Source organism: Oncorhynchus clarkii, chromosome 25 (genome assembly GCF_045791955.1).
Source record: "Oncorhynchus clarkii lewisi isolate Uvic-CL-2024 chromosome 25, UVic_Ocla_1.0, whole genome shotgun sequence".
Classification (NCBI taxonomy): domain Eukaryota; kingdom Metazoa; phylum Chordata; class Actinopteri; order Salmoniformes; family Salmonidae; genus Oncorhynchus; species Oncorhynchus clarkii.
The window spans coordinates 7,650,406-7,667,415 of record NC_092171.1 but is presented as its reverse complement, the minus strand read 5'-3'; the positions used below and the strand labels follow the sequence as shown (position 1 = coordinate 7,667,415).

At 42.5% G+C, this 17,010-nt stretch overlaps 1 pseudogene; it reads right to left on the bottom strand.

The window, feature by feature from the left end:
• Window positions 1-5,930: 5,930 nt before the first annotated feature.
• LOC139383275 (mitochondrial fission regulator 1-like) lies at window positions 5,931-16,730 on the bottom strand (annotated as a pseudogene).
• Between the last annotated feature and the right edge of the window lie 280 nt (window positions 16,731-17,010).

The window sequence follows — 17,010 nt, the reverse complement described above, 5'->3', positions numbered from 1 at the left end:
TCATGAACACATTTGTGAATCTAACTTTATGCCCTTGGGGTCAATTTCGTCTCAATCAAATTCATTTTAGGAATGTAATCACACTATGATGGGATGCCATGTCCAGAATAACTTGGAATGATTTCTCACCTGTACAGAAAAGACAATAAATATGGAATACATGTTCAAAATACTTTCAAATGAGCAAAGCCATAAATCTATGTAGTGAAGAAAACACTGTTAATTTCTGATAATTCAGCACAATTAACAGGTCATGAGATTAGTGGAGCTCTTAAGAAAAAACAGTGAGTTAGCGAGGCAGCTTTCAGCCAAGACTGATTCACAATAGGTAGTTTGAAGGTCAACAACATTAGTGTTAAACTACAAAGCTATATTGCGTGATAGTTCCCTAGTGTGAGTCCTCCTTCATTTCCCGAGTGCTATCTGAGTACCATTAAGGACACACTTTATTTTCCATTACAAAGCATCAAGAGGAGAGGCCAAACATATTTTCAAAAGCAGGAGAAATCAGAATGCTGAAAATAGATCCAAATGAATATACAGTACATCCGATAAGGAGACCCTCTTTGTTGTTGAGACTTTCTTGTCTTGGCTGTGAATCATAAGCATTTGGTGTATTTGAGGCGACTGAGGTGGGATGTGGGGGTGTTCCCCAAGACTCTTGTCCTCCATTTAGTTTAACAACACCTAATTGGCTGTTGCTACGATACCTCCCGATGCGTGATGTCAGGAGGCAAGAAATGACTCCCCAAGTACACGCAAAAAAGATTTCCAACTTTTTATACTCATCCTGGGAAACATTTATTGCACTGCAACAGTCACGCCCAGCTTTGACTAAGTCATACACTCTTAGAAAAAAGGTTTCCAAATGGGTTCTTCGGCTGTCCCCATGGGAGAACCCTTTGAAGAACCATTTTTGGTTCCAGGTAGAACCATTTCAGATTCCCTCTGTGGAAAGGATTCAGGTAGAACCATTTCAGATTCCCTCTGTGGAAAGGATTCTTGAACCCAAAAGGGGTTCAAGAAATGGAACCAAAAAGGGTTCTTCAAAGGGTTCTCCTATGGGGACAACCGAATAACCCTTTTTTTTTTTTTTTTGAATTTTACCCCTTTTTCTCCCCAATTTCGTGGTATCCAATTGTTGTAGTATCCAAGATAGTTCTTGTCTCATTGTTACAACTCCCGTACGGGCTCGGGAGAGACGAATGCTGAATGTCATGCGTCCTCCGATACACAACCCAACCAGCCGTACTGCTTCTTAACACAGCGCGCCTCCAACCCGGAAGCCAGCCGCACCAATGTGTCGGAGGCTACACCGTGCACCTGGCAACCTTGGCTAGCTCGCACTGCGCCCGGCCCGCCACAGGAGTTGCTGGTGCGCGATGAGACAAGGAGATCCCTACCGACCAATCCCTCCCTAACCCGGACAACGCTAGGCCAATTGTGCGTCGCCCCACGGACCTCCCGGTCGCGGCCGGTTACGACAGAGCCTGGGCGCGAACCCAGGGACTCTGATGGCACAGCTGGTGCTGCAGTACAGCGCCCTTAACCACTGCGCCACCCGGGAGGCCCCATAACCCTTTTTTCTAAGAGTGTATTCGTTTGAAGTAAATGCGAGAGTGATCAAGATTCAACCCAGTGTCCATAGTGTATATTCTTGTCATTATAACAATCTAAAAGTTGTTAGAACCCCTTTGAAAGATGGCACAGTTTTAGTTGTAGTTCTGGTACTTTAGATATTGTTAAGTGATTGATTACTTCATAAAACCTATGAATGATAGCACTGTATATTCCTGCACCTCCATCTAACCATTTAGTAGACAGTTGGGCCTCATAAAGCAATCATAATAAGACAGAGGGCAGGAGCAAGGTGCTGTCAGAGAATTTAATTAATATGAAATACTGGCGTAGGGTGTGTTCCTAAAGGTAATGTTCTCTTGCTAATATGTTGCTATGGGTATGGTTGAGACAGAGTTCAGGCACTGTAATGCTCATTAAGCTGTCAGCTATGTGCTCTCAGCTTCTGCTATTTTCAAATTGGCAAGTCATTCATACTCATCTGGACAATGGCATCATTACAGGAGCTTTGGATCCTATGGCAACAGATACACTACATTCCCAAAAGTATGTGGACACCTGCTCGTTGAACATCTCAATCCAAAATCACAGGCATTAATATGGAGTTCTTCCCTCCTTTTCTGTTATAACAGCCTCCACTCTTCTCGGAAAGCTTTCCACTAGATGCAAAACATTGCTGTGGGGACATGCTTCCATTCAGCCACAAGAGCATTAGTGAGGATGGTGTCAGAAATAATAATTGTGGCTAGTTGCCACATTTTGCCCAAAGCAAAACTTCATCACTTTGCTGACGAAGTGTCTTGTTCCTGGGTCACTTTGAAGACTGACAACTAACAATGCTAGTCTGTGACTGGAAAAAATGGAAAAGTTATAAATGGTGATGGCAATGTCTGGGAAGTGAAGAGAACTTTAAGAGCATTGGGAAAGTTCTGTGCTTAATGACTTGTCTGTTTATAAAGAGTTTCCGGCAAACAAAAGAAGAATTGATGAAAAGTTGAAAAACCCTGTTGGTCAAGCCCATATGACAGATAGGAGCACTCTATTAATGAAACCACTACCATTTGCGGAAGCTAGCAGCCTAGTTGAAATGGCAAAGGGAGTGTAGGAACTCTAATTATTTATCAAAGCCTGCGGTTACCTAAACATTTTTGCCAAAATTACTTTGGATCCCATATATAACATGGTGTCAGAAGTGGGAGCTACAGTCATTTTGACAAAATTGTTATATATGGATGAGGCTGAGAGACATTAGTCAAATTAAGATGTTTAGGACCTGAACACGGATTATCTGAGAGGATAATATGGCAACAATACAGATGATGCATCCAAGTATTTGATCTTGAGCAATAGCGAATTAACCCTTTACAGGACAAGTTGTGGCAGTAAGGGAGAATTCAAAAGGGCCAAAACTCCATGTCACATTATTGCATCCACTTACTGTGGAAATGTTACTTAGACCAAGGGAAAGAAAACAAGTTTACTATTGCAGACACAATCTCTCATGGGGGTTCTCATGTCATGGTCCTTTTATTTGCTCTTAGAAGCACAGTAACCTGTTTTGAGGAGCTTTACTTATATCTTGGATGACAAAACAGTCTCAATGTCACCCTAATGTCTATATTAACAGTTAACAATGCCACGTCGTTACACTGACCTCTATTTGATGAACTCTCCACAGACATCTCCCAGCATCTAAAATAGGCAGGAAGCTCTTGGTGGAAGTGAGAGACAAAGTATGCCAAGGACTCACATGGAAAAACAGAAATGGCCTGGATCATCTTGGGCCTTCGAGAAAGAGAGTAGAAAGGAGAGAAAAAATGAGGTTAACTAGAATCTTCAAAGTTATTAGCCTCCCAAGAGAAGGAAGGAGAGAGAGGAGCTTTTAAAGATTTTGAAATAACTGAAGGTATCATGGAGGATAGGGCCAGGGCAGGTGACCCCATCTTAACAAAAGGGCAACAAGATCTGAGCAAATGACACTGGCTTATTATGATTTATTTTTATATATATTTTTTGTGCTTCTCCTCTAGTGTGCTACTGTAGCGTGAACAGAAACCACAGGATACATTTTTGCTTGGGGCCCTGCCATTTCAGAATAAGTCTGAAGGATGTTTTTATAGAATGGTACTACTGTCACTATTTTGAACTGAAGCATTGTGTATAACAATATAAAATGCCTACACACCCAAGAGACGAGAAAGGGGTTGCACATTATAATACAAAGAATGTGCTCTACCACTTTGTTACATATGCAAAAAATGTAAATCAATTTAATGATTTAATTCTTGATAAAGTATAACAATTCAGTCAATAGTGAATCTACACTGCAACCCAGTGGTGATCTAGTGTCACTTTTTGGGAATGCACAACTACTTAATGGTGGTAATTCTGGCCTGTTCTGTGTTTACAATCAAAATATAGCCAATCATACCATCAACTGTTGACACTATTTACAGCAATGACAACTTGTAAGGATTTAAATTACAGCATTGTGAAAGTCAGTAAGACTTTTAAAAGAATGGTCTGTTATCAAGCAGGAATTATAAAGAATGAGTCTGGAGTTTAACATGTCAGCCCATCTTTATTTAAGTTTAAACACAAAACAAACAAACACAGCTCTTTCTTCTATTTGGCAGCATACAGACACATGGCATGCATTTAATCAGAGACCATTAGATGGCATGGTCACTAGTTAGCCAAAACAAAAATGGTGACAAAGTAGAATACAAACACAAAGCTGGTGACTGAAATGTCAATAAAGATCCCTTTTTATCAATGAGAATGTGGCGCACCAAGAATAATGATAACTGCACTGATTCCGTTCCCATAAACTCTTGACGAGAAATGAGCAAACTAGCCACAATTATTATTTCTGACACCATCCTCACTAATGCTGACCTTAAAAAAAAACAAATTCTTAAACGTACTTCTTTGTGAAATGCTCTGCTCAAAGCTTAGCTTTGTTGTCTCGATTTTGCACTCAAATAAATGCCTATTTGGTGAGCCAGACACTGAAAATAACTCAGTAACAGAGCGGGGCAAATCCTTATCCACTTGATATATATACAATATATACAAAAGTATATGGACACCCCTTCAAATTAGTGGATTCGGCTATTTCAGCCACACCCGTTGCTGACAGGTGTATAAAATCGAGCAAACAGCCATGCAATCTCCATAGACAAACATTGGCCTTACTGAAGAGCCCAGTGACTTTCAACGTGCCACCGTCATAGGATGCCACCTTTTGAGAAAATCAGTTCATAAAATTCTGGCCCTGCTAGAGCTGCCCCAGTCAACTGTAAGTTATGTTATTGTGAAGTGGAAACGTCTAGGAGCAACAATGACTCTACCTCAAAGTGGTAGGCCACAAGTTCACAGAACGTGACCGACGAGTACTGAACACTTATATTCACATCTACAAATCACCTGTCCTCAGTTGCAACACTCACTACCAAGTTCCAAACTTCCTCTGGAAGCAACGTCAGCACAATAACATTGAGCTTCATTAAAATGGGTTTCCATGGCCAAGCAGCCAAGCACAAGCCTAAGATTACCATGCGCAATGCCAAGCGTCAGCTAGAGTGGTGGACTCTGGAGCAGTGGAAACGCGTTCTCTGGAGTGACCGATTTCAAATTGGGATTTATTTCTCTGTATCATGTTGCACAGCGTCCATCTATCAAGCTAAATTCTGAGAGTTATTACCCTAAGGACAGCGATAACACTGGTAACACTGGTACAATGGGGTTATGAGTAGGTTAAGAGCTATGTGAAGAAGATTGGTTATTTGCAAACTTATGCTGTACACATTGACCATGACTAACAAACTTGAACAGATGTTTTGCTGTAAATGAACAAAGAATTGTGTAGGTATTGCAGTACTCTGTTACTTTCTGCAGTCTTATTTGTACATACAAGGACTATACAGAAATTAAAAGATAAAAAAATAACTATTCCACTCCAACAAATGCGTTCATCCACAACTATTCTGTTGAAGCTTGTCGGGGAAAAAAGGGGGGAATGGTTTCTCGCATGGTACCAGGACAGGCACTATACCGAAGAGAAAAAAGTTACTAGGCAGCACTGGAGACAGATGGTGAGCAAGAGACATCAAAGTAGGTGAAATCTGAAGTGGAAGTTGTACAGCACCCACAAAATTAAGTTGCTATGACATTGCTTTTGAACCAATGGGATAAGGAATCCTCCTTTTGGGGAGGTGTGTGGGCCCAGATAGTGAGCGTACGGGGGAGTGTTGATTGAATAACAGGAGATGTCGTGCCTGGACATCATGGTTTCAATTTGGTTTGGTTCAGACCGAATTGGCCTGCTGGGAGGTGGTTGCTTGTTTTTCCAGACATGTTGTTTAGCCATTGCCATGGTTGATGAGGTGCATCCGGGTCTCCATGGGAACTGGGTCCTTAGGCACAGGCCTGGCAACAGAAGGGAGAGACACGGAAACAATGAAACAATCCTCTGTAGACCAAGAGTAAAATCCTGGCATGCAGCACACATAGGAGTGTCCACTGGCAATTGTCATTTTAAAAGTTAAGCTTGATAGATAAATGTTTATTTATGTTTCAGTCTAATCTTGCGTATTGTCTATGAATGTCTGTCGACATGGACTACTTTCTATGTGGCCTGACTTACGTGGGTAGGTGGAGTTGGGTGGAGGTTGAGGACTACGGAGCCTCTACTTGAGTTTCTTCATCCCCACAATGTCTTTATCCTTCAGGATAAAGTTCTTCCTCAGGGCCTCTGAGATCAGCGAGGCAGTGTCTGACTCCCCCCATTAGGGAGGTGCAGCCTCTGTTATACCTGCATGGACACACACGTTAAAAGCATGGTCTGGTACAAAGACATAATCTGAAACGTATTACCTAATAATTGTTTCCTCTCGTAGATTTTTTACCTGTGGAAAACAGGATGACAGTCAGCTGCCAATGCATTATCACACACCTTCTGCTAACATGATATTTAGACAGTGTGTGTGTGTACTAATGGAGAGGGAGGCATTTTCCTCAGTGTCCTGACTCGCCCTTTAAACCTACCTGTCTCTGCTCATCTTCATGCGGTTCATGTCCTTCAGGATGTCCCTGACGTCGGCAAAGCTGGTGGACTTGGAAAGCAACACCATGTCCTCCTCCGCCTCCCGGAAGTCCATGCTGGGACGGTCCAGGTCAAAGGTCATCATGAAGGCCGACATGTTCGCAAGTGGCAGGGGGTCTGGCATCAGCTCCGATACAATGGACACCACGTCCTCCTCATCCTCCTCACCACGTCGCTGATGACGAAGGAGGCAGAGGCAGCGGGCTGGTAGGGCGCCATCTTGAAGGCCGCCATTGAAAAGCTCATGCTGGTGTCGTCGGGGGAGAGGGGGTCAGGTGTCAAGGGGTTTGAGCTTGAGTGGTGAAAACAGAGAAGAGCAGTCACAGGCAAGTTATTGAACTTGTCAGAGTTAATTTAGATAACATAATTTTCCTATTAATAAACCTCAGAATTGTGACAGACGGAGCCTTAAAAAAGGGACACAGATTGGCAATCAACTCGTCTCCTGCACTGTTGTCACATGCAATGTTCCCTCTAAGCTGCTCGCGGGCACGCAGTAGCCCCGAGACTGCCGCGCAGCTCTCCCAGGACTGCCAAGCAGAAGAAATATCAGCCCACTGAGAGAAGCATGAGATTGAACTTCACTTTCTAGAGTTTTCCCTGCGAGTTATTAGCCCAGTTATAGTTCATTTGTAGTCTGATTGCTTCCTACAAGAGCATAAAAAGTGTACTTTTCTACACCTCTTTGAAAAGTGAATCAGGTAAAGAGCTTTTTTTGGCTTAAAATAGGCAGTGTTGTATTTTGATGCAGGCTTGAATAAGCTAAGTAGCCAATAGGTAGAGGTGTAGGCTCATTTGTCTGATTCTCTGTAATAATGGTTTGGAAATAATAACGCATTTTATTTTGTAAAGTAGTTTCTTGCATCAAACGAAAAACATTTGCAGTCACCTCCTTGTCTGAAGGACAAGTGGATAAACAGGTTCATTTCAAACCCTGCATTTGTATTTATTTTGTGTCATGGAATGTAGGCCTACCTTGAACACCACACATTGGCTGCTACTGTAGACTGAATGATAGAACATGTTAAAATGTTATGGGATACATTTTCTTTTTTTGGTAGGCCACACTGGTAGGTCTACATTATAATTATTATTTAGATTTTTTTTAAATTGAACCTTTATTTAACTAGGCAAGTCAGTTAAGAACACATTTTTATTTACAATGATGGCCTACCCCGGATGACGCTGGGCCAATTGTGTGCCGCCCTATGGGACTCCCAATCACGGCCGGATGTGATACAGCCTGGATTCGAACCAGTGAATGTAGTGACGCCTCTTACACTGAGATAAAGTGCCTCAAACTGCTGCGCCACTCGGGAGCCCAAATTATGATCAAATACACACACAAGCCTACTAAGCCACTTAAAACTGTAACTTAAAGTGGGTACAGCCTCAGTGTTCAGAGTAAACACACTGGAAGTTGCACAGTTTCACAACATTCAAGTTTGCGCTCAGCAGACCTGAAATTTGTTCAGTGGCAAATTTTGTTTTTGGTAACATTGGTCACATAGTCAGTCTATTTTTAATACAATGTCCTTGATGAGTTTCTGAGGCATGGGTGGGTCAGTGTTTTTTCAGTTTCAATTCCAAAGCCCATCACTTTAAGAAGACAAGCCCTATGCTTGTCTAGGAAAAGCGCATTGGCTAGAGCATTTGAAACAGGTCATCATAATCTCTGCAACAATGACATGACTTTATGCCACAGAGTTCCTGTGCATATCCATGCAGAAAGAAATACAATCTTAATGACCAATAGACAAGCCTACAAAAAAATATACACACAGTAACAAATAAAACAACATTTTATTGATCACATGCGCCAAATACAATATATGATGACCTTACCGTGAAATGCTTACTTACAAGCCCTTAACCAACAATGCAGTTCAAGAAATAGAGTTAAGAAAACAATTACAAAATAAATAAAAAATAACAATAAAAGAACAATAACGATGCTATATACAGGGGGTACCGGTGCTTAGTCAATGTGTGGCGGTACAGGTTAGTCGAGGTCATTTGTACATGTAGTTAGGGGTAAATTGACTATGCATATATAATAAACAGCAAGCGTAAAAACAAAGGGGGGTCAATGTAAATAGTATGGGTGGCCATTTGATTCATTGTTCAGTCTTATGGCTTGGGGGTAGAAGCTGTTAGGTAGCCTTTTGGACCTAGACTTGGTACTCCGGCACCGCTTGCCCTGTGGTAGCAGAGAGAACAGTCTATGACTTGGGTGACTGGAGTCTTTGCCAATTTTTTGGGGCCTTCCTCTGACACCGCCTAGTATATAGGTCCTGGATGGCAGGAAGCTTGGTCCCAGTGATGTACTGGGCTGTACGCACAATTTTCTGTAGCACCTTACAGTCGGATGCCGAGCAGTTGCTATACCAAGCGGTCAGGATGCTCTCGATGGTGCAGCTGTAGAACTTTGAGGATCTGGGTACCCATGCGAAATCTTTTCAGTCTCCTGAGGGGGAAAAGGTGTTGTTGTGCCTTCTTCACAACTGTCTTGGTGTGTTTGGACCATGATAGTTTGTTGTTGATGTGGACACCAAGGAACTTGAAACTCTCGACCCGCTCCACTACAGCTCCGTCGATATGAATGGGGGCGTGTACGTCCCTACTTTTCCTGTAGTCCACGATTAGCTCCTTTGTCTTGCTCATGTTGAGGGAGAGGTTGTTGTCCTGGCACCACACTGCCAGGTCTCTGACATCCTCCCTAAAGAGTGTCTCATCGTTGTCGGTGATCAGGCCTACCACTGTTGTCATCAGCAGACTTAATGATGGTGTTGGAGTTGTGCTTGGCCACGCAGTCATGGGTGAACAGGGAGTACAAGAGGGGACTAAGCACGCACCCCTGAGGGGCCCCCGTGTTGAGGATCAGCATGGCAGATGTGTTGTTGCCTACCCTTACCACCTGGGGGTGGCCCGTCAGGTAGTCCAGGATCCAGTTGCAGAGGGAGGTGTTTAGTCCCAGGGTACTTAGCTTAGTGATGAGCTTTGTGAGCACTATAGTGTTGAACGCTGAGCTGTAGTCAATGAACAGCATTCTCACATAGGTGTTCCTTTTGTCCAGGTGAGAAAGGGCAGTGTGGAGTGTGGTTGATTATTACAGGAGGCTCTTATAACACATCAGCATTGCACTAAAGCCATATTGAAGGTGATGACACCTTAAAGCAGAAATCTGCAGGTCTTCGACCTATGCCGCCCCACTTCTTGTGTAGGGTTTTCACTTCGAACGAAAAAACAAGGGATTGAGCCCTGATCTGCCTTGGGCTCTCCTTCTGGGCAAGGTATATCTTTGCGTTAAATCCCATCTACTTGAGAATGACCCTGCTGCCATGGCCCCGCAGCGGAAATGAAAGCCAATTACAAGCTAACAGCCCCCAGAAACAAACAGAGCCAACGAAGCCAACAAGCTAGCTAACTTGTTTGCAGATAAACAGTCATTGTAGCAGGGAGAAAAGAAACATGCAGCATTCTCAGTTCTTGAATCTGAATCAACTTCACCCCAAAAGAGAAAAAGAAGCGAGAAAAATACTCCTCGTGACCAATCCAGAAACTGGATAAATGTTGGAATTAATTTTTAACAGAAGTGTGACACTGAAATGGCCCAAGTTCTCATGGACTGATCCCAGCTAGCAATGAGGAATCCGCCCAGAAGTAACCCTCTTACGGGGGGCCAAAAGGAAAAGGAACACCTATGCGCCTGGACCACTACAGGAGTCACTACAGAGCGATGAGACAAGGACATCCCGGCCAGCCAAACACTCCCCTAACTCAGACAACGCTGGGCCAATTGTGCGTCACCTCACAGGTCTCGAACCAGCATCTGTAGCAACGCAGTTTGCCCTGCGATGCAGTGTCTTAGACTGCTGCACCACTCTGGAGGCTCAATCCAAAGTTTTTGATGCTGATCAATTAGAGGTCGGACGATTAATTAGGGCCGATTTCAAGTTTTCATAACAATCGGAAATCTGTATTTTTGGACACCGATTTGGCCGATTTAAAAAAAATGTTTTTACACCTTTATTTACTCTTTATTTAACTAGGCAAGTCAGTTAAGAACACATTCTTATTTTCAATGACGGCCTAGGAACGGTGGGTTAACTGCCTCGTTCAGGGGCAGAATGACAGATTTTTGCCTTGTCAGCTCGGGGTATCCAATCTTGCAACCTTACAGTTAACTAGTCCAACGCTATAACCACCTGCCTCTCGTTGCACTCCACAAGGAGACTGCCTGTTACGCGAATGCAGTAAGCCAAGGTAAATTGCTAGCTAGCATTAAACTTATCTTACAAAAAACAATCAATCAATCATAATCACTAGTTAACTACACATGGTTGATGATATTACTAGTTTATTATCGTCTTGCATTGCATATAATCTGACTGAGCATACAAGCATACAAGTATCTGACTGAGCGGTGGTAGGCAGCAGCAGGCTCGTAAGCATTCATTCAAACAGCACTTTCGTGCATTTTGCCAGCAGCTCTTCGTTGTGCGTCAAGCATTGCGCTGTTTATGACTTCAAGTCTATCAACTCCCGAGATGAGGCTGGTGTAACCGATGTGAAATGGCTAGCTAGTTAGCGGGGTGCGCGCTAATAGCGTTTCAAATGTCACTCGCTCTGAGACTTGGAGTGGTTGTTCCCCTTGCTCTGCATGGGTAACGCTGCTTCGAGGGTGGCTGTTCTCATTGTGTTCCTGGTTCGAGCCCAGGGAGCAGCGAGGAGAGGGACGGAAGCTATACTGTTACTCTGGCAATACTAAAGTGCCTATAAGAACATCCAATAGTCAAAGGTTAATGAAATACAAATGGTATAGATGGAAATAGTCCTATAATTCCTATAATAACTACAACCTAAAACTTCTTACCTGGGAATATTGATCTGAGCAAGGAACTTAAACGTTAGCTGGCACATATTGCACTTTTACTTTCTTCTCCAACACTTTGTTTTTGCATTATTTAAACCAAATTGAAAATGTTTCGTTATTTATAATAGGCTAAATTGATTTTATTGATGTATTATCTTAAGTTAAAATAAGTGTTCATTCAGCATTGTTGTAATTGTCATTATTACAAAAATAAAAAATACAAAAAAATACAAACAAAAAAAAAATCGGCTGATTAATCGGTATCGGCTTTTTTTTGGGGTCCTCCAATAATCGGTATCGGCGTTGAAAAATCATAATCGGTCGACCTCTATTATCAATTGCCTTGCATTTGTATTCAAAGGAATCTAATAATAGCGTCATGCAGCTACACTGCATAAACCCCACAAGATGCCATACCTTCATTTAAACTAGCTAACTTTAGCTAGCTAAAGCTAGAAATGCAAATTGCTAACATAACGTTAGTGTGTTTGGTTTGTAGATGATAATGCTACCTAGCTAGGTGGTCAAACACCAGTCTCAATGTCAAGAGTGAAGAGGCGAGTCCGGGATGCTGGCCTTCTAGGCAGAGTTGCAAAGAAAAAGCCATATTTCAGACTGGCCAATAAAAATAAAAGATTAAGATAGACAAAAGAACACAGACACTGGACAGAGGAACTCTGCCTAGAAGGCTAGCATCCCTGAGTCACCTCTTCACTGTGGATGTTGAGACTGGTGTTTTGCGGGCACTATTTAATGAAGCTGCCAGTGGAGGACTTGTGAGGCGTCTGTTTCTCAAACTAGACATTCTAATGTACTTGTCCTCTTGCTCAGTTGTGCACCGGGGCCTCCCACTCCTCTTTCTATTGTGGTTAGGGCCAGTTTGCGCTGTTCTGTGAAGGGAGTAGAAAACAGCGTTGTACGAGATCTTCAGTTTCTTGGCAATTTCTCACATGGAACAGCCTTAATTTCTCAGAACAAGAATAGACTGATGAGTTTCAGAAGAAAGTCTTTGTTTCTGGCCATTTTGAGCCTGTAATCGATCCCACAAATGCTGATGCTCCAGATACTCAACTAGTCTAAAGAAGGCCAGTTGTATTGCTTCTTTAATCAGTACAACAGTTTACAGCTGTGCTAACATAATTGCAAAAGGGTTTCCTAATGATCAATTTGCCTTTTATAATGAGAAACTTGGATTAGCTAACACAACATGTCATTAGAACACAGGAGCGATAGTTGCTGATAATGGGCCTCTGTACGCCTATGTAGATATTCCATTAAAAGAAAATCTGCCGTTTCCAGCTACAATAGTCATTTACAACATTAACAATGTCTACAATGTATTTCTCATCAATTTGATGTTATTTTAAATGGACAAAAAAGTTACTTTTCTTTCAAAAACAAGGAAATGTCTTACGTGTCCCCAAACTTTTGAACGGCAGTGTACATGTACAAATTACCTCAACTAACCTGTACCCCTACACAATGACTCGGTACCGGTACCCCCTGTATATAGCCTCGTTATTGTTATTTTATTGTGTTACTTTTTCTTTTCTTTTTTACTTTAGTTTATTTAGTAAACATTTTCTTAACACTTTCTTGAACTGCATTGTTGGTTATGGGCTTGTAAGTAAGCAATTCACGGTAAGGTCTAAACCTGTTGTATTCGGCGCATGTGACAATTGAAATTTGATGTCTCCAGATTGACTTTAGAAGCAGTATAACATTAGCTAGCTAGCTAGGATTGAGGGGAGACCACCGGTTTTGAGTTAGTTAACATTAACATTGGTAGCTATTTTGGACAAACTTTGCTAGCTAATGACAGCATTGTCATCTGTCTAAAGCAAATTTGACAACATGATAATGGAAAAGCTTATTCCTACTAAATAGTTGCCTATTTTAGCAATGCCATCATATTTCCAGATCACTACCATGTATTTTAGACTAAACAGTCATTAGCCCCCTTTCAGAATACTGTGATTCACAGGACGTTTGGGCAACAATATGGCCACGGCGTTGGTAGAATGTTCATAATAATGGCAACTACGTGACAGAGGTGCAACCCATGAATAGGCCTAATATAGCTAACTTGGCCGGAAAAAGAGCCCCTTTCACTGGGGAATTGAACTTAATGTAAACAATTCCTTTACAAATTCCCGACCAGACTCTGTGGCAATGGAGAGAGTGGAGTCTCCTCAGCTCGTCCTGCAGGGAGCTGGTGTGGTTCATAGCCGTCACCGCGGGTTTCCTCAGCGTCTCCACCTTCTTGACGTAACTGCGGAAGTAGGGCACAGAGGAGTTCCATTGCATAACCAGGAAAGACACATGGGCTGCCACTCGCGGGCGTGAGTCGCTTCTGAGAAAACACAATGGACCATAAGAAAACACTCTTGCATTAACAGAACAGGAAGCTTATTGACAGACACAAACACAGTGGAATCTTCCAAATTTGGAAGAGTCCCTTGCCACCACGAATGCTGACATAACCAATATTGTTGTGGCTGCTTCGCATGATGTATTGTTGTCTCTACCTTCTTGCCCTTTGTGCTGTTGTCTGTGCCAAATAATGTTTGTACCATGTTTTGTGCTGCTACCATGTTGTGCTGCTACCGTGTTGTTGTCATGTGATGCTACCATGCTGTGTTGTCATGTGATGCTACCATGCTGTGTTGTCATGTGATGCTACCATGCTGTGTTGCCATGTTTTGCTGCCATGATATGTTGTCTCTTAGGTCTCTCTTTATGTAGTGTTGTGGTGTCTCTTGTCGTGATGTGTGTTTAGTCCTATATTTTTAATCCCAGCCCCCGTCCCCGCAGGAGGCCTTTTGCCTTTTGGTAGGCCGTCATTGTAAATAAGAATTTTTTCTTAACTGACTTGCCTAGTTAAATAAAGGTTTAAAAAAAAACATTCACAAGCCAATCATTTAGACCCCAACGATAGCTGCCGACAATTTTTGCTGCCCCACTAAAGGACTATCCTCGAGATTAGCAGACCGTTATTCTGCACTGTGGGTGAGAGAAGCACGTTCTTACCGCACTCTGACATAGGTCTCAGACTCCTCATCTGCTGCGATCCAGGCAATGTCTGCCAGTGTGGGCACCATGGGGCCATCCATGGGCCGCAGCGGAGGGAGGCCTAGAAGTTCCTGGTAAACAGATGCAAGTACTCTTGATTAGCACCTTTAATGAAATTTGGCAACTACAGTGCCTTGCGAAAGTATTCGGCCCCCTTGAACTTTGCGACCTTTTGCCACATTTCAGGCTTCAAACATAAAGATATAAAACTGTATTTTTTTGTGAAGAATCAACAACAAGTGGGACACAATCATGAAGTGGAACGACATTTATTGGATATTTCAAACTTTTTTAACAAATCAAAAACTGAAAAATTGGGCGTGCAAAATGATTCAGCCCACTTAAGTTAATACTTTGTAGCGCCACCTTTTGCTGCGATTACAGCTGTAAGTCGCTTGGGGTATGTCTCTATCAGTTTTGCACATCGAGAGACTGAACATTTTTCCCATTCCTCCTTGCAAAACAGCTCGAGCTCAGTGAGGTTGGATGGAGAGCATTTGTGAACAGCAGTTTACAGTTCTTTCCACAGATTCTCGATTGGATTCAGGTCTGGACTTTGACTTGGCCATTCTAACACCTGGATATGTTTATTTTTGAACCATTCCATTGTAGATTTTGCTTTATGTTTTGGATCATTGTCTTCCCCCAGTCTCAGGTCTTTTGCAGACTCCATCAGGTTTTCTTCCAGAATGGTCCTGTATTTGGCTCCATCCATCTTCCCATCAATTTGAACCATCTTCCCTGTCCCTGCTGAAGAAAAGCAGGCCCAAACCATGATGCTGCCACCACCATGTTTGACAGTGGGGATGGTGTGTTCAGCTGTGTTGCTTTTACGCCAAACATAACGTTTTGCATTGTTGCCAAAAAGTTCAATTTTGGTTTCATCTGACCAGAGCACCTTCTTCCACATGTTTAGTGTGTCTCCCAGGTGGCTTGTGGCAAACTTTAAACAACACTTTTTATTGATATCTTTAAGAAATGGCTTTTTTTTTGCCACTCTTCCATAAAGGCCAGATTTGTGCAATATACGACTGATTGTTGTCCTATGGACAGAGTCTCCCACCCCAGCTGTAGATCTCTGCAGTTCATCCAGAGTGATCATGGGCCTCTTGGCTGCATCTCTGATCAGTCTTCTCCTTGTATGAGCTGAAAGTTTAGAGGGACGGCCAGGTCTTGGTAGATTTGCAGCGGTCTGATACTCCTTCCATTTCAATATTATCGCTTGCACAGTGCTCCTTGGGATGTTTAAAGCTTGGGTACAAAAGTATCTCGGACCTGCCTGGTGTGTTCCTTGTTCTTCATGATGCTCTCTGCGCTTTTAACGGACCTCTGAGACTATCACAGTGCAGGTGCATTTATACGGAGACTTGATTACACACAGGTGGATTGTATTTATCATCATTAGTCATTTAGGTCAACATTGGATCATTCAGAGATCCTCACTGAACTTCTGGAGAGAGTTTGCTGCACTGAAAGTAAAGGGGCTGAATAATTTTGCACGCCCAATTTTTCAGTTTTTGATTTGTTAAAAAAGTTTGAAATATCCAATAAATGTCGTTCCACTTCATGATTGTGTCCCACTTGTTGTTGATTCTTCACAAAAAAATACAGTTTTATATCTTTATGTTTGAAGCCTGAAATGTGGCAAAAGGTCGCAAAGTTCAAGGGGGCCGAATACTTTCGCAAGGCACTGTAAGTCTGCCTTCTGACAAAGTCAATGTCTGTACTATGTGTACTATTATGGCATGTGTTGAATTTGGAAAATACCATATTTACCTGGAAACATGCCCTGAGATGGGGTTTCATGGGCACAAGGGAGCCTATTCTCCTCATCACACATCGAGTCGATCCATGAGGCTTGTTCTGCCAAATAGGAATAACCTCCTGAATAGTGGTAAGAAACGTGATGTTACTTTTTCAAACATACACAAACTTAGCATGGTCCCAGATCTGTTTGTGTTCTTGCCAGCTTTGCTGTTATTGTCAAGCCACACATGACAATTCCGTCAGGAGTTGGCAGGAGAGTAGAAAACAACTGGCGCCCAGGGCCCAGGCCACCACAAACTCTTGTTAGTAACCTTACTCTGCAGAATGCATGCTTTTAATCTTTAGAAATAGCTAGCTAATAGCTACAGTGTATATACAAAAGTTTGTGGATTCGGCTATTTCAGCCACACCTGTTGCTGACAGGTGTATAAAATCGAGCACACAGCCATGCAATCTCCATAGACAAACATTGGCAGTAGAATGGCCTTACTGAAGAGCTCAGTGACTCAACATGGCACCGTCATAGAATTCCACCTTTCCAATAAGTCAGTGTGACAAATTTCTGCTGGAGCTGCACAGGTCAACTGTAAGTGCTGTTATTGTGAAGTGG